Genomic DNA, 17,910 nt, shown 5'->3' with positions numbered 1-17,910 from the left:
TTTTCAAAACAATATGCCATTTTTCAAAACAATTAGCCAACTCTTGAAGAGCAAGGTCAATGAATTATAAACAAACTTGGCAACTGAATTACTTTTTTGGTTATAATTTCTAAACTTAAAAATAAGATTATCATGAATAACAGGTGAATGTATGAAGGAGGAGTACTGCATAACCTTATAGTTCTATTTTTTGAATGTAAATCCATTAAATATACAGTAAGTACTTAGGTTTTAGGTTTTCACATTATTACTAAATGAGCAGAAATTTTGGATAGAAATCTCCTAGAGTAGTAAGAGTAGTAAAAACAGGTGCTTGTAAAATATTTTATATATTAACACAAGAATTTGAGTAGGAGCAAAGCCTGAGATTTTACATTACGGTATTTATTTATTTAAAATTCCCTCCCGTTCTCCTTAAAAAGGAAACAAGGTGACTACGGTATATAACTCAAATAAATAAATAAATAAATAAATAAATAAATAAATAAATAAATAAATTTACATAATCAAAAGACAATACTTAAAGCTAAAAACAATGAGTATACAAAGGTGTTTACATCATTAAAGCACGATATATAAAGATAAAAACAGTTAAGTATGCAGATACTAAAAAGGAACAAACAAATACAGTTCTGAGAAGTGGTAAACAAAAGCAACACTAAAAACACATTCAAAGCCGTAATGCATAACAATCCATTTAAAAATCTCACTTAGGCAATCAGTCACTGAGGGAAAGCTTGCCTGAAGAGAATGGTCTTGGCCTGCTTATGGAAGAACAACAAAGATGGAGCCAGCCTAACCTCCTGTGGGAGAGAGTTCCAGAATCTGGGAGCAGCAACAGAGAAGACCCTCTTGTGTGTCCCCCAACAAATGCACCTGTGAAGTTGGGACCAACAGAAAGGCCTCTGCTCATTATCTTAACACCCAAGCATGCTCATAATGGGAGATATGGTCTTTGAGATCTCTTGGACCAAAGCCATTTAGGGCTTTATAGGTGAGAACCAGCACTTTGAATGGTGTCCCAAAACAGATCGGCAGTCAATGGAGCTCCTGTAATGGGGGAGTTATACGATCCCTATAACCAGCCCCAGTCAGCAGTCTGGCTGCTGTGTGTTGGACCTGCTGAAGCTTCGTGACAGTTTCCATAGGCGGACCTATTTAAGGCCCGTTACAATAATCTAACTGAGATGTAACTAAGGCATCTGTCATGGTGGCCAGGTCAGGCACAGCACCTACCATAATATCCTATTGTCATAAAACCTGGATGAGCAGGTAAGGAATGTTTATATTTAGAAGGAAAGGAAAACAATTGTTAAGAGTTACAAATATGTGGAGATTGGACAAACATGTTCACCAGAGCATTCATCACATCATCAGAACTCTAGGCTGCTTTGGGCGTCAGATATATTTTTTAAAAAACCATTAATGAAGCAGGACAGCAGCAGACTTCATTTCCAGATGCCGAAACTCACAAACATCATGGATTTTCCTCTATAGATTTTAACTGGCAGAGGGGTGGGCTTTTAGAGTTATTTTTGTCTTTGTGCCCATGCTTAGAGGCTAAGAAAGTTGTGTTCTTTAATATATTTTTATTTTTAACATCTTTAGTTTTTTAAAAATATTCTTTAAGGCTAAAGATTATTTAAAGTTATAATGCCTTTTTATTTCTCAATTATGTATTTTGAAGAAATATTCTCTGCTGTCTTTTTAGGCTATCAAGCTCATTAATTTTTGGATTCAAACATGATTTTCATTCTTTCTACAACTTAAGTTTTGTACTTGCATGCCTGCAACTTCTCATATCATAAGATTGTTTGAATGACAATCACATTTTACAAGTCACAAGGATTTAATTTTAAGTATTTATGCCTACAGGTTTTCTGTCTTCAATATATCTTGATGTTACTTTTTGAAGAATTTTGTACATATGGAACATCGAAGCAATATAGATAAATAAAGGTTGTAGTCTTAGACAAGCTGATGTTGCCTGGAATTATTGCAACATTGAAAAGTCTTATCTTGTGACAGATGGATTTTGATATGATTGTCTGTGATTGTTAGGTTTCATTCTGGGATTGACCCTTTATTAGGTTAAATGCTAGCTGTTTCGAACACAGGCTTCTGTTTCTCCCCTGGGAGGCCTATGAAATTTTGTAGGACTCCTGGGTGTGTGTTTGTTTGGGCATTAGTAGAGCTAATCTGAGAGCATTTCTCCCAAAACTGTTCCCAAGTTCATTCAGCAGCCTGGAATGTAATTCAGCTGGTCCTGGACACTCAATTCATTTAAATTAGATACATGTTCCTAACTATCTCAACCAATCCTAGGCTACAAATCCTTTATTTTTGAAGGAGTGTATCTCTCCATATCAACTTGCCTGCACTTACAGATCTGCAGGGCAGGGTCTACTCAAACTACTTTCCATATACATATCATACGGATATACTATTATATGTCCACAGAACTCTCATCTAATAACCTTTTTAAAAAAACAGGGCTAGTTTAACCCGACTTATTAATGTGGAAGATACCCAAACAATAAGTGTGACTATACAAGGAACAACATGCATGATCCATGGTTCTCTGTCTCTGACAAAATTTTCTCCTCAGATTAGCCGTATGGATTGGACTAGGCTAAGAGACACTTACTAGTTGTAGCTTTCTAAGGGTTTGAATCAGCACCAGGACAAAATCTGACATTCTTTGAAGGACAGAAGAGCAGTGTGCCGTCCTCTACCTCGCAACAACCGGTGGAAGAGAGTGGATGTGCGGAGGGAATACTCATAGAGATAGAACAGGAAAAGGTTAAACCCACAACAGCCTCAGAGGTGTGTCTAGTGGATGAGGAAGGGGAGGAGTTAGATCTAATATTATGGGAGGATATAAAAGAGGGGGAAAGTGTGCGGATATTCAGTTTGACAACTGACGAGCATTGTTGGGAAGAAAGAGTCGCGGGGTGCAAACCAAGCCCATGCGTGACTTAGAGGACTCTATGGTCCTTCTAAAAGACTTTCCGAATCTACAAGTAGGAGGAGGGCTGTTACCCGAACGTAGCCTGGGCAACTTGAGAGGGAGGGAGTTAGATCCTCTAGAACGGACGGTTGTTGTTTTCCCACGCAATCAGCGTGGGGGACGGAGGGTGATCCGTCCCAGTCCCTCTTTTCTCCAGCAACCACCCGAGGGGGACTGGGCTCGTCACCCATGTTGTGGGACGGTCTGTGCCGTGAGGAGCACCCCCTTGAGACCTATGACGGACAGGGAGCGCTTTGGTCCGGCCCCTTTATAAGGAGTGATTGGAAGACCCCTGATGTTAGAGTTAAGACTTATAAAGTTCTGCCAGAGTTAAATTTGTTGGATCCTTTTGATACTGTTGAATTGAACTGTTCAAAAATAAAAGAAGCTTGTGTTAAAAGATCTGAACCGCCTCCGTTCCTCCTTCCCTTCCAAAACCAAGGCGCGCCTCTGGCTGAAGACGAACCTGTTCACACATTCACTACACACTATCAAATTGTTATACCTCCTATGTTTCACAGAGTAAATACAAGCTTCCTTTGTGTTTGTAGCATATCATTCAAACATATTCATGCTATCTAATAGCAAAGCGCTCTGAATCACTACGTATAACAAACAGGATCCAGGCAGAGTCCAGGCAATTTGGACAAGGGCATGTCAAAGAAAATGTCAAGGCTGCCTCTATTCAAGCTTGAAGGAACCTATCAGAGAGGAGATAAACTATAACCTAAGTGAGGAAGCCACGCAGAGTTAAAAATAATAACATTCATGGACAACTAGGCAGGGATAATCTGAGAGCCAAGCTAAACACAGCCCAAACTCATATTGGAAAAATACATGCCTGCTTTTCCTTTAATGCTGGGTGTTTATGGGGGGCATACTCTGAGGTGTGGGGAAAAAACTTAACTTTAATGGTAAAGTTAAAAAAAATTTCCACGCCTCAGAGTTTCTGAGACAGCTCTTCTCTTCTTGTTGCCTGTCCTCCATTTTTTGCTTTCTAAGGATAGACAAATAGAGATGTAGCTCCACAGTGTGTGTGTGTGTGTGTGTGTGTGTGTGTGTTGGCAAAGTTATGAAGTGTAAGTAAAAGTGTTTTTTGTTTTCTTTTAAACAGAGAGCATCCAGACTGACCACAGTTCCTTTTAGAAGCAAAGTGGTGAGACTCCACTAGAAGGAATAATCAGATTCCAATTCCCTCTAGCAGATCCATCATAATAAGAGCCAAGGAATACAGGTACAGCTTGTCAAATCTGGCATTCAGAATAAATGTTTTTAGCAGCTTTTCCAGCATGGAACTGGGAATGTTGTAATTGAGCTGTGTGGGCGCCACCTAGGATTCCTATGTATGGACTTTAGTTTAAGGTTTTCCCAGAAGATGATCCTGTCTCTTGAGGACATTCCTGCTCTTCAGGTTGCATGGAATCTTCCCGTTCAAGTGGTCAGGTCATCTCCAACCTAGCTCATGATTTCATTCTGCAAGCTATCTTTGGATGGTAGGAGGCTTAGGACCAACATTTCCTCTAAGCTGTGCGGTCACACAGTGCTACGTCAGGGCCACCCATCTGCTTCTGGTTGCAGCTAGAATTCTGCGTGTTTGGGCTGGGGCTGCCATGCAGCACTCCAGAAAATTAGAGGGAATGTTGCTCACAGCCCAGGTTCTCTCTGCCTTCTGCCACCTTTTCCCTTGAGGACCCAGAGTCTTAGATGTGATCTGTTCCTCACAGGTGTTTGCTCTGGGGGTCCTGGGCCCACCTCTGAAGAGGATACATTCAATGAGAACATGGCACCAACTTGTGCTGTTAACATATTAGGGAATGTGTTTGTTTACTTTCCAAGGCTGGCCCAAGATATTTTGTACCTAAAATAATCAGTGGTACCCCTATAAGTTTAACCCAGTGACTAATTAATTTTAAGGAAAAGGTCGTGATCTTTGCTTTTGGTACAGAAAGAGGTTGAAGAGGCATGGAGTTGCTCTCCCTCAGACGATGGAAATATAGACCATTTTCATTTTGATTTAGGTAACAGACTTTGATTTATATGTGTGTCATGTCCCCAGGGAGTTTCAACAGGCAACAGTCCAATAAACCAGTCCAATATCAGAAGCCCAGAAGATGCAAAGCAGATAGCAAAATGCCAAAGCACAAACCACCATAGTCAGCAGTCAAATTCCAAAGCCAGGTGTCCAAAGAAAAAGGTCCAGGATAAGCAGGAGCATGGATGCAAGCCAAAGTGTTTTACTTGTTGCTTCCACAAACTTGCAAACCTCTGGGTGCAGATTTTATAGCAACAGCAGCCATCTAGACACCTCATCCTGCTAATACTCAGGGATGGTCAATCTGATGTTCCTATGGGAAGCATTCATGCAGGCTTTGGATCTTCATGTCATGAGTCCTTGCCAAAGCTTCTCCCTCACCCTGGCTACTGGGGGAGGAGAATCCGGATGTGATTCAGCTGCCTGCAATTCTGATTGCCTAGCATTCTCCTCAACTGTAATTAACCCCTCAGATTCCAGATCTGAGACTCATGACAATGTGCTAGAAGAAATAGGCTGTTAGAGCTGAGCAAGACGGTTAATGAAAGGAAATTTTTGGAAATCACTAATTCATAAGGTTGCAATATGTTGGAAACAACCAGATGGAACAGAAGAACAAATTATTTGGAATGGGTGTAATGGTGTTTTTTGTTTTGGGGGGGGGGAGGGTTGTATTCCAGGGTTTAAAGTTTTGTTTGTTCCCACTCTTGTGCACCATGTGTTCTAGACATAAAAAGACAAGGTTCTGAATTCTGGACTTCAGAATTACAGGGACTTTGTAATGCATGAAACTTATAGGACACACACATATAAAATATACAGGTTAAGGTATCTTTGAATTGCAACTAATTTATTATCTTTTTTAAAAAAATGCAAACTTGGAAGCAGGAAAAAAGACAAAATTCAAGAATTCCAGTAACAACTTCTACCCCTAGAATTAATCTTTCTCCTGAATTACACAGCAATTCTTAGACAAGTTTTGCAAAGTGACAGTGCAATTGAGTTCACAAAAACAGCTTTCAAAGTGAAATTAAAACATATTCAGGAATCACAGTCATTTCCAAATACGTACCGAGGCACTGCAGGCTGTTGGTGTATACTCTTCCGTGTTTGGCACAATCACTGGGAAGGTGCTAGAGGACACAAGGACATCCTTTAAAAATGTTTTATCTGCTTATGCTTTTTGAAAGGGGAACATTATGACTATGACTATGACTCGTGTATAATATTCATATTGACTGTAACTGAGTTCCACATATCTAGAAATTCTGATTTTTTAAAAAATTCTGAATCCAAAGGGCTGTACTTCTGAATCAAAATTTTAGTTCTAGTGCACATCCCTGCATTTTTGTGATTCTTGTTGGGCTTTCCTATGGTGTGAATCACAACTGGCAGTAGCAGCTGGCAACCTAGGCCCCTGCCTGGAGCCTACTGTTGTCAAGGGAGCGCGGCCTACTCCATTACTTTCCTTGCTGTTGTTGCTGTAGCTCAGTGAGAGAATGTAGCAGCAGCAGCAGAGAAGAAGCAGTGCCAGAAGCAGAGTTTTTTCACCCAAGGCCTCCAGAAATCTAGCACCAGGCTTTGGTTTTATTTCAACTAAAAAAGATTTTTCTCATGTAATAAAGTTTTTGCTTAATTTTTTTAATCATATGAATGTGCCTTATGTATTATATGCTTGTTTAAAATGATCAGCATTTTAAATACGGTACATGTTTATTATCAATCATGTGTACACATGAATTTGAATTTGTAAATAATCAGATGCATCTTTTTATTATTTTAGGTTACATGATGGAGATGGAAGAGGAAAACAATTAAAGAGTAATCTTATGATATTTAATATCACAAGTCTCTTTATTAGGCCGGGCATACTGGGATAGGGTCCAGGACTTACATGTATCAGGACAGCCAATTGGTGCCAACGCTCTGTTTGACTAAGCCCACCTGCTGTGGCTCCCCATCTTGTTTGGCAGCAGTGCTATAAAGTAGCGGTCCCCAAACTTGGGCCTCCAGATGTTCTTGGACTACAGCTCCCAGAAGCCTTCACAAGCACCTCTGCTGGCCAGGATTTCTGGGAGTTGATGTCCAAGAACATCTGGAGGCCCAAGGTTGGGGACCACTGCAAAGGGCTGGGAACCAAACAGCATCTCACTTCTTAGGGCACTTGGTGTTTGCTCTATTTTCTGCTAGGTAAGCCTTTCTGTTTGTTCAGAGAGTAAGGCTGCAGCAGTACCACTGCCAGGAATCAGAGCTAGCATGCATCTGGAAGCAGGCCTAGGAGATGGTGCTGAAGGGGCCAACTGAGCCTACAGCCTGTCAATGGGCCTTTTTATTCAAACAAGTGTCAATGGGGCTTGACAAAGACTGAATCAGAAGGCAATTCAGCTAACCTACAAAGCTGCTAGATAAAATATACTTTGAAAAAGACTGTCATTATTCAAACAAACCTTCATTATGACGCGAGAGTCCCAGGGCATACAGTAGTTCAGAAAACTCTCCTTACATATTGAAAGCAGGGTAGTTCTACCACCACCACCCCCATTGGTCTAAGGCTTTCTGACAATATATTTAGCTTTCAAATACATCAGAGTGTTTGTGTGAGTTTCCCCCTTCTCAGTGTTCCAGATCTTGAACACAGCAGGCCCAAGACATTTTAGTGCAAATGGCACCCTACCCACCCAAGTGAAGATATATAGGTTATACTGTAGTTCCTAAAGCAGCCAAATTATTTTAGCACTGAAGACAGCAGATCCTGCAAGGACTTCTCTCTACCTCTGGCGGTAGAAATATGGCAATAACAGTTTCATTCATGAATCCCAAAATCTGCTCCTGGACATAGCTGCCTCACCCTGACTAATGGGAGGGCCAGCCCTCCCTTGAGGCCCCCTCATAAATGGGTCATGCCAGGGGGCATCCAGTGCTGAAAGATGCTGAAGGACAGAGTCGTGGCCCTGGAGCCCCTTTTCATTTAACAAATATATGGGGGCTTAGGACATGAAGGTGTGTTTGTGTGTAGGGTCTGGGCTAGAGGTGGACACAAACCTCAGTTCAGAGGTTCATGCCATGCGAGTTTGTCAGCGTGGTGCCACACATTTCTTTCTCCCACTCCCCAGCCAACTCACCAGCTGGTACACTGTGCTCTTTGTGCAATCGTCCAGTTGCAGCAGGAACTCATGCTTCCCTCCTCCGCCTCTTCCAGCAGCCACCTACTTGGATTAAGAGGTGAGTCAGGGATTCCTGCAGTGCTGCCTTTGACTAGGCAGCTGCTGGAGGAGGCAGAGGAGGGAAACACCAGCTCCTGCAGTGACTAAACGATCAATGAGAAGAACAGTGAGCACAGCCTGGTGAGGGAGGGGAGCCAGCCAGGGGGTTGGGGGAAGGAAAGGTGTGCTACTTATAGTGCCATGCCAACATACTGGGCCATGAACCTCGGAACCAAGGTTCATGCCCATTTCTAGTCTGGGCAATCATGGCTAGCATTAGACTGCATTGTTCTTCCCCCAAATAGAAAAAGGTTTCCATCCTTTTGGAAGACTGTCAGACTCTCTTTCAATATGTTTGTGTCACCATTGTCCTTCATCTCTATCTTGATATATATATATATACCTTTTTTTAATTGCAATTCTGCTATGAAAATGCTTCCTTAGTGGGTTATTCTCTGTTCTGAATTTGGCATTACGAGAGCATTTCTGCTTCACATGCCTTCATGAAGCTCAAGGCTATTTCCTGAGAACTTACATTTTCCATGGAGATAATTAGAGCAACGTTCCTGTCTTCGGGGGAGTTGCTGGTAACATCTGCCGTCCCCAGGCACTGGGTGAGAGACAGTGTCTGGGAGTGTTTCTGGCCTGCACTCCCCCTACCCTTCAGGACTGGGACCCTGCTGCTGCTGCTGCTGCTGCTGCTGCTTTGGGCAAACCCACCCCTTCCTCAACACCAGCCACCTGGCTGGGAGGGGAGGGAAGCTTTAAAAGCAAGAAGCCGGTGCCAGGGCCCTCTGAGAGCAACGTTCCTGTCTTCGGGGGAGTTGCTGGTAACATCTGCCGTCCCCAGGCACTGGGTGAGAGACAGTGCCTGGGAGTATTTCTGGCCTGCACTCCCCTACCCTTCAGGACCGGGACCCTGCTGCTGCTGCTGCTGCTGCTTTGGGCAAACCCACCCCTTCCTCAACACCAGCCACCTGGCTGGGAGGGGAGGGAAGCTTTAAAAGCAAGAAGCCGGTGCCAGGGCTCTCTGAGAGCAACGTTCCTGTCTTCGGGGGAGTTGCTGGTAACATCTGCCGTCCCCAGGCACTGGGTGAGAGACAGTGCCTGGGAGTATTTCTGGCCTGCACTCCCCTACCCTTCAGGACCGGGACCCTGCTGCTGCTGCTGCTGCTGCTGCTGCTGCTTTGGGCAAACCCACCCCTTCCTCAACACCAGCCACCTGGCTGGGAGGGGAGGGAAGCTTTAAAAGCAAGAAGCCGGTGCCAGGGCCCTCTGAGAGCAACGTTCCTGTCTTTGGGGGAGTTGCTGGTAACATCTGCCGTCCCCAGGCACTGGGTGAGAGACAGTGCCTGGGAGTATTTCTGGCCTGCACTCCCCTACCCTTCAGGACCGGGACCCTGCTGCTGCTGCTGCTGCTTTGGGCAAACCCACCCCTTCCTCAACACCAGCCACCTGGCTGGAAGGGGAGGGAAGCTTTAAAAGCAAGAAGCTGGTGCCAGGGCTCTCTGAGAGCAACGTTCCTGTCTTCGGGGGAGTTGCTGGTAACATCTGCCGTCCCCAGGCACTGGGTGAGAGACAGTGCCTGGGAGTATTTCTGGCCTGCACTCCCCTACCCTTCAGGACCGGGACCCTGCTGCTGCTGCTGCTGCTGCTTTGGGCAAACCCACCCCTTCCTCAACACCAGCCACCTGGCTGGGAGGGGAGAAGGGGCATTAGAAGGGGTGTGGGTTTGTTCTTGTTTGTTTTAACTGTTAGTATTATTAATTGCCATCAGGTTGTATAAAGACCCACAGTGGACCTGATGGAACAGGAAGGGGGGAGGGCGTTGGAGGGGGCAGCCATTGAGGTGGTGCTGGGTAGGGGAAGGAATGGCGGTGGGGGTAGAACACGCCCGCGTGGGAGAAGAGAGGTTAGATATCTTACATCTATCCCCTCTTCTAGTCCTACCTCCAACCAAATGGTATCAGGCGACCATATCAGCAAGCCCTCGAGCCACACGGTGCTGTTGATGAACGCCAGGTCAGTACAAAATAAAACTGCCCTCATCCATGATGTAATTCTGGATGAGGGTGCTGACCTGGCGTGCATTACTGAGACCTGGGTGGGAGAGGAAGGTGGTGTCCCCCTCTCCCAGCTGTGTCCTCCTGGGTACTCAGTCCAGCACCAGTGTCGCTCGGAGGGTCGGGGAGGGGGAGTTGCTATAGTCTATAGGAGTTCTATCTCCTTGACCAGGCTTCCTGTCCCTTTGAGAGGAGGTCTTGAGGGCCTGTATTGTGTGTTGGGCTTACGAGACAGATTAGGGATTCTGTTGGTGTACCGCCCACCCTGCTGCGTACCAACGGTCTCCCTACCTGAGCTGACGGAGGTTGTCTCGGACCTGGTGTTGAGGACTCCCAGGCTGTTGGTGCTGGGAGACTTCAACATCCATGCCGAGGCTGCCTTGACTGGGGCGGCTCAGGACTTCATGGCCGCCATGACAACCATGGGGCTGTCTCAATGTGTCATCGGCCCGACACATGAGAAGGGCCATACCTTGGACCTGGTTTTCTCAACGGGACTGGAAGGTGGTGATTTGGATGTGGAGGGGCTGGTTGTGACCCCATTGTCATGGTCAGACCACTTCCTGGTCAAGTTCAGTCTATTAGCTTCTTCTTCCCTCTGCAAGGGTGGGGGATCGATTAAGATGATCCGCCCCCGGAGACTAATGGATCCGGATGGTTTCCTGAATGCTCTGGGGGATTATCCGTCTGATATGGTCGGCGCTCCTGTCGAAGTTCAGGTCACCCTATGGAATAGGGAGATGACCCGGGCGGTTGACACGATTGCGCCTAAGCGCCCTCTCCCTGCTCGCCGAGCCCAGACAGCTCCTTGGTATACTTCTGAACTGCGGGCGATGAAGCGAGAGGGGAGACGGCTAGAGCGCAGGTGGAGGAAGTCCCGCTGGGAATCCGATCGAACACGACTTAGAGCCCATTATCGGGCCTATTTCGTGGCAATACGGCTGGCGAAACGGCAATATTTCTCCAGCCGCATTGCTTCCTCAGAATATCGTCCAGCAGAGCTGTTTCGGGTGGTCCGGGATCTTCTTCAACCGGGAAACCTGGTGGAGGTCCCGGACTGCTCATCAGCTCGCTGTGATGAGTTTGCTATTCATTTTGAGGAAAAAATCGCTCAGATTCGCAGTGGGCTGGACTCCACTGTTACTGCAAAATCGGAAGATGTGTCCAGTGTGCCGTGCTTAGGTCAAACTTTAATGGATGAGTTTCAATTGTTGAGACCCGAGGATGTGGACAGGGTGCTTGGATCTGTCCGTTCTACCACCACGCCGCTCGACCCTTGCCCATCTTGGCTAATTGGAAGATCTGCCAGGGGGGTTCGCACTTGGGTCCAGGAGGCCGTGAACGCCTCTCTGAGAGAGGGAGTGGTCCCTACCGCCTTGAAAGAGGCGGTAATTCGACCACTCCTTAAAAAGCCTAACCTGGACCCAAGGCTGGTGGTCAACTACCGACCAGTGGCGAACCTCCCTTATTTGGGCAAGGTGTTGGAGCGGGTTGTGGCCGGGCAACTCCAGGCGCTGCTGGATGAAACGGATTTTCTGGATCCATTTCAATCGGGTTTCAGGCCGGGTTTTGGTACAGAGACAGCCTTGGTCGCCCTGTATGATGACCTTTGCCGGGAGAGAGACAGGGGGAGTGTGACCCTGTTGATACTCCTGGACCTCTCAGCGGCTTTCGACACCATCGACCATGGTGTCCTTCTGGATAGGCTGGCTGGGTTAGGAGTTGGGGGCACCGTTTTACGGTGGTTCCGCTCCTTCCTAGCTGACCGTGTCCAGAAGGTGGTGCTGGGGGACAGTTGCTCTGCCCCATGGCATTTATGTCATGGGGTTCCTCAGGGCTCAATACTGTCCCCCATGCTGTTCAACATCTACATGAAACCGCTGGGAGAGGTCATCAGGAGGTTTGGGCTGAGGAGTCAGCAATATGCTGACGATACTCAGCTCTACCTCTCGTTTTCCACCAATCCAGGTGAGGCAGTTTCTGTGCTGAACTCGTGTCTGGACCTGATAATGGACTGGATGAGGGTTAATAAATTGAAACTCAATCCAGACAAGACGGAAGTGCTGTTAGTGGGTGCTTCGCCGGACAGGTTGGAGGGCCATTTCCCTGCCCTGAATGGGGTTACACTCCCCCTAAGGGACAGGGTCCGCAGCCTGGGGGTGCTCCTGGACCCCAGTCTAACTTTGGAAGCCCAGGTGGACTCGGTGGCCAGAGGCACCTTCCTTCAGCTGCGGAAATTATACCAGCTGCGGCCCTACCTGGACGAGCGGAGTCTCATGACAGTTACACACGCACTGGTAACATCTCGTATAGATTATTGCAATGCGCTCTATGTGGGGCTGCCTTTGAAGACGGTCCGGCGACTGCAACTGGTCCAGAATCGAGCTGCGCGGCTGGTGAGTGGTGGAGCCGCTAGAGATCACATCAAGCCAATTCTGTTCAATTTACATTGGTTACCAGTTGCTGCCCGAGCCCAATTCAAAGTGCTTGTTTTGACATATAAAGCCCTAAACGGCTTGGGCCCTGGATACTTGAAGGACCGCCTCCTTCCATATGAGCCTACCCGGCAGTTAAGATCTAGCCAGGGGGCCCTTTTGAAAGAGCCATCCCTCAAAGAGGTAAGAGGGATGGCTTGTAGACAAAGGGCCTTTTCGGCAGCTGCCCCCAGACTATGGAACGCCCTCCCAACTGAAATCCGTCTGGCGCCGACGTTGATGACATTTCGGCGCCAGGTCAAAACCTTCCTGTTCCAGAAGGCTTTTAATTGAAATAACAACTGTGGGTCCTGATGATGGCAATTTTAATTGTATTTTAATTGTATTATAATTGTATTTTAATCATCTTATTGTATTGAATTTTAATTATTGTAAGCCGCCCAGAGACCTCTGGGTAGAGTGGGCGGCATATAAATAAAATAAATAAATAAATAAATAAATAAATTAGATTGTGTTCAAGCAAACAGGTTATCCCAGTTTCACGTTTGAAGTAGATTCACTGTTGCTGACTCTGCATCCTTTTTACAAGAAGCTCTTGGTTTATGTATCACTGCATGATGAAGATCTGATCTGTTTTCCTGCACTTCTTCTTTAACCTCACAGAGAACAGCCCTCCACAGATCTCCTGCACTGTAATATTTGTATAACCTGATCACTTACTGGATCTTGAGGTGGTATTTCAAATCCATGTCTTACCTCTGCTGCAAAGAAAGAGCTGTGACTTGGTAAGAACTGCTGCATAAAATCAAAGGCCTAATTGTTCCCACAGTAGTCAGATACCTATGGGAAACCTGAAAGGATGGAATGCATGCACCCTCCCCACTGTGTTCATCAGGGACTGGTTCTAGAAGATATATTGCCAAGAGCTATGCTAGCTGTGGAGTTTTGACTGTTGTAGTTCAAAGAAATAACACTTCCACAGCTCTGGTATTCCCTGTGACAACTGGCAGTAATATACAGTCTTTGCCAATCTCTGCCATTGATAGGCTTGTCCTTTGAAACCAAATTACCAGAAGCATTGTCTTGCTCAAGCTTTGTATGAAATGATCCTAACAATACTTGGCATCTCCATCTGTAAGACTCTCAAGACATAATTGTGGAAAAGACTCTACCTGGAAATTGGAGAGCGGCTGCTAGTCACTACTGCAGGTGATACTGGAACACATTAAACAATGATACGATTTAATGCAAGACATAATTGTATGTACTCTCAGCTCAGTGATACCACAGATTAATTTTAAAGTATCTTGGGGTGATTCGGTTGGTAGCATTGCCATCTATCTGAGCATAGCGGAGGTAGCACTGCATCATCACATTTGGAGAACAGCAGGCATGAGGATATGGCTTAAACATTTAGGTAAACTTGAATAGGTTTCCTTCTGGCCAGATCAGTTGCAGGATAGTGCCACGTTCCAGGTGTACTGTGATGCAGCCAGCAATATGGGTTTGGGGGTCTACTTCTGTGTCCAATGGTGCAGTAAGCGCTGGCTGGAAGAGCGGCTCCAGTCCAACATGTTCCCATCTTGGTGGCTGCATCTATCTGTCACAATGAATTTAGGGATAAATGGCTGCTCTTTTGGTGTGACGATCAGGTGGTTGTTTGGGTTGTCTTGCTCACCTAAGATCATGCATTTGGTGTACTGCTTAGTGTCAGTCCATCTTGCAGTGAACATCACCTTTGTGGCTAGCCATGTGCCAGACACAGATTGTCTCAATTTCAGGGAGATTAGTGTTGGGTTCTGCCTCTTGACACAGCACCATACCTGGAGTCCTTTCCCAAGGATTGGCAGCAAATCATCATCCAGGGAGTATTGCACTCTGTAGCACCAGCCAACTGTGATCATACAAAGGAGCAATGTTGAATTTCTATACTGGGGCACACACAAAGGGGGAGTGGCAGCCTCAGAGGACACTATTAGATACCAAGAATTGCTAAAAGACATGCTGAAGACTATGGCCATTCAATTAGGAGCTGTTTCCTATGGGCACATGCACCATGGCGGGTAATTTCAGGCCCGTAAAGCTATTGGAGAGGATGGCGCGACCAAGAAAGGATGGCCATAGGCCTATTATACATTGCTGGTACAGTTACTGAAGGAACTCCCAGGGGTCTGCTGGCATATTTAGAGCAGTCTCCATACTGGTATTCTTTGGGGCTCTGTGGGCGAGTGAGGTGGTGGTGGCTTCCAAAAAGGACAAAACCATGAGGGCTCTGTGCATTGGAGATGTGGTCATGGATGAGGACGGCATATTAATCTGCCTTTGTAGGCCCAAGATGGACTAGAAAGGGCAGTGAGAGTATAGCATTAAGAAAAACAAAGGATCCTATGATTTACCCCATTACGGCAATTAAAAGTTTTCTACATCACTGGCCTCGGTCCACAGGGTTATTTGTTTGGCAAGATGTGAGTCCACCAACCCACTTCCAATTCAGTGCAATAATGAGGGCAGGATTAAGCAGGCCTGGGTGCTAGGTAGTAGAATTTGGGACCCATTCCTTTTGGATCAGGGCAGCAACATTGGCCACGGAGTTGGGTTTACCAGAGGCCAGGGTTAAGGCATTGGCTTGGCAGTCTGCAATGTGCAAGGAGTATGTTTGGGGATAGTATTGTGTATTGGCAAAGCAATACATGTCCAGAGTGGATGGGGATTCCCAGCTTGGATTGAGTTAGTGTTATATGGTTTGGCCACAGAGGAATGCACCTGGGAGTCACTGATGCCCATTAGGAAGATATACCTGCAGCATTTCCAACACCTAGATGTACTGTTAATTTAGCTAGGCGAGAATGACCTCCCAACACATAAGACTCTGGATCAGATGTTATACATGAAAGAGGATCTGGTGCTACTTCCATTCTGATTGCCCAACACCACATTCATATGCTCTGACCTGTTGGAGAGGAGTGTTTGGTGGAGGACAGTGAACCCCAAGAGACTTGCTTTGGTAAGGCAGTAGGTGACCCAGGCCACATCATGGAGAAGGAGCTCTACAAGATGACAGAGTGCATTTTTGGACTCTGATTGTGTTTGTAGAATGCTAGGGCAGGCCTTTTGGAGTGGTTGAAGCAGCAGTAGTTTGACATAAGGTTGGTGGGGCAGCAGAGGCCCCAGCTGCCTTGGGTGGCTATTTTAAGTATAGGAGCAGATCTGCAGTAAGATGGGCATTTGGATCTATGCGAAGCAAGGGATCCCCTATGGAGGGAAATCCATGGTGATTGTGTTGCTGGCTTCTGAAAATTAAGCCTGCTGCTGTGCTGCTATGCACCTGCTGTTCTTTGATGTCTGATGCCCAACATCAGTGTTGTTGGTATCTGGTATATGCGGTGTAGCATGGAGTTGCACTTCCATCTTCTGTTGAATGAGTTCAACGTGGCTGTGTGTGTGTACCTCCCTATACTGTACAGTATTTATATTTCTCTCAGATGCCAACATCTTCCCCCAATCTGTCAACAATCTGTTTTCCAGGCTCTGCAAATTATTGGGGCCCGATGCACCAAATAAACTTTTTAAAGTTTGGCTCCTCCTGTAATTTCTAATCTGGCAGGTTGACACAATCCTTATTATGACTAAAATTTTGGAAAGCCTAGAGAAGAAAAAGGCATGTAAATAAAAGATCTGGTACACCAAGGTGCTATAAAACAAAGTACTGTAGTTACAGAGGGTGCAAGTTATTTATTTATTTGTTTTATATTATTTATATCCCGCCTATCTGGTCTTACGACTACTCTAGGTCGTTATAGTACATGCAAATGTAATCTCTGGTCATATTAACTTATTGCAACATAAATCAGTTCTTATTTCAATACACTTTCAGTTATCTACATTGTTTTACTTCCACAGTGAATGTTAGCCATAAATTAAATTATTTTGCAAGGCAGTGTTTATCTACAATGACCTTGTTCCCAGGCCTGGCTGGAGAGTTGGCTGATTGTTTTGCTTCTATGTTTAGTAATCTGCTGTTCAACCTCATTTTTAAAACAACATATATTTCCAGGACTGCATTTTCTACACCCCCTTTTAATTATTTTAACATTCTATATACACACAGTTTCACATTTTGACAGCTGAGTCACCAAATCGCCAGTGACTGAGTGGGTATACTGTAGTTGAGACTTACCGCTGGATTTCAGCCAGTGTATAATAAGAGGCAACTCTATGCTACTATATCCTTCAAAACGCATCGAGATAGCTGGTATATACAAGAATAAAGGTGATCACTGGTGAAGATTATACGATATATGGACATCCTTAACATAGCAAGCGAGCACTGGGAAAAAGGTTGTATGCTTCCAGCTTGTCAAAGAGAAGATTAATGTGTTTTTCACAGCTTCAGTTATAGTCAATTCATTTTTAGTGAGTGACAATTTATATACCATATTTACAGGTTACACATTAAATCATCAGATCTTCTAGACAAGTTATTATTTTGGAAAAGGCTTAACACTTCAAAATACAATGCAAAGGGAAAGTTAAGTTATGGAAGGAGCAATGACACAAAATATTTACAGATAATATTAATTGGTTTCTGTTATCATGCTTTATTCTATAAAAGAAATTTTCCAGGTGGTACATGACACAGATCTAGTTTTAAAGAAGCAAGTAAATGCTCATAGAATTGTGCACTTTCTATTATCAATACAGTTCTTAATGAATGAAGGGTATATATCTTGCCAGAGACTGGAGAATTCTGGGAGTTGCAGTTCAAAATTAGGATTTTTCAAAGCTCTGCTATTTTATTATTTGCCCTTGGGCACAGTTCATAGCACTACAATGGTCCGTTCTGCCCCATTTGGCTATTCTGACTTTGGATGAGGCAGCTATAAACAATTGTGTGCTGTATTCAAACAAGTCTTCAAGATTACTCAACTGTTAAGAACCTCTCCTTTCTCTGTGTTTTCGTCCTTGAATAAGTTGTAACAATCTGAAATGTTAGTTTTTTATTACGTGACCACAGTATTCTGGCCTCCGACATCTTTTGTGTTTTATGATCTTTTGGATTTTATTTATTCACATCAACAGTTTTTCATATATTATATTTTCAATCTAATAAATACATATCATCTTATGAGAAATCAACATTGCAAATGTTTCCTTTTTATAGTTACCT

Source organism: Pogona vitticeps, chromosome 2 (genome assembly GCF_051106095.1).
Source record: "Pogona vitticeps strain Pit_001003342236 chromosome 2, PviZW2.1, whole genome shotgun sequence".
NCBI classification, from domain to species: Eukaryota; Metazoa; Chordata; class Lepidosauria; order Squamata; family Agamidae; genus Pogona; species Pogona vitticeps.
This window is presented reverse-complemented; position numbering follows the sequence as displayed.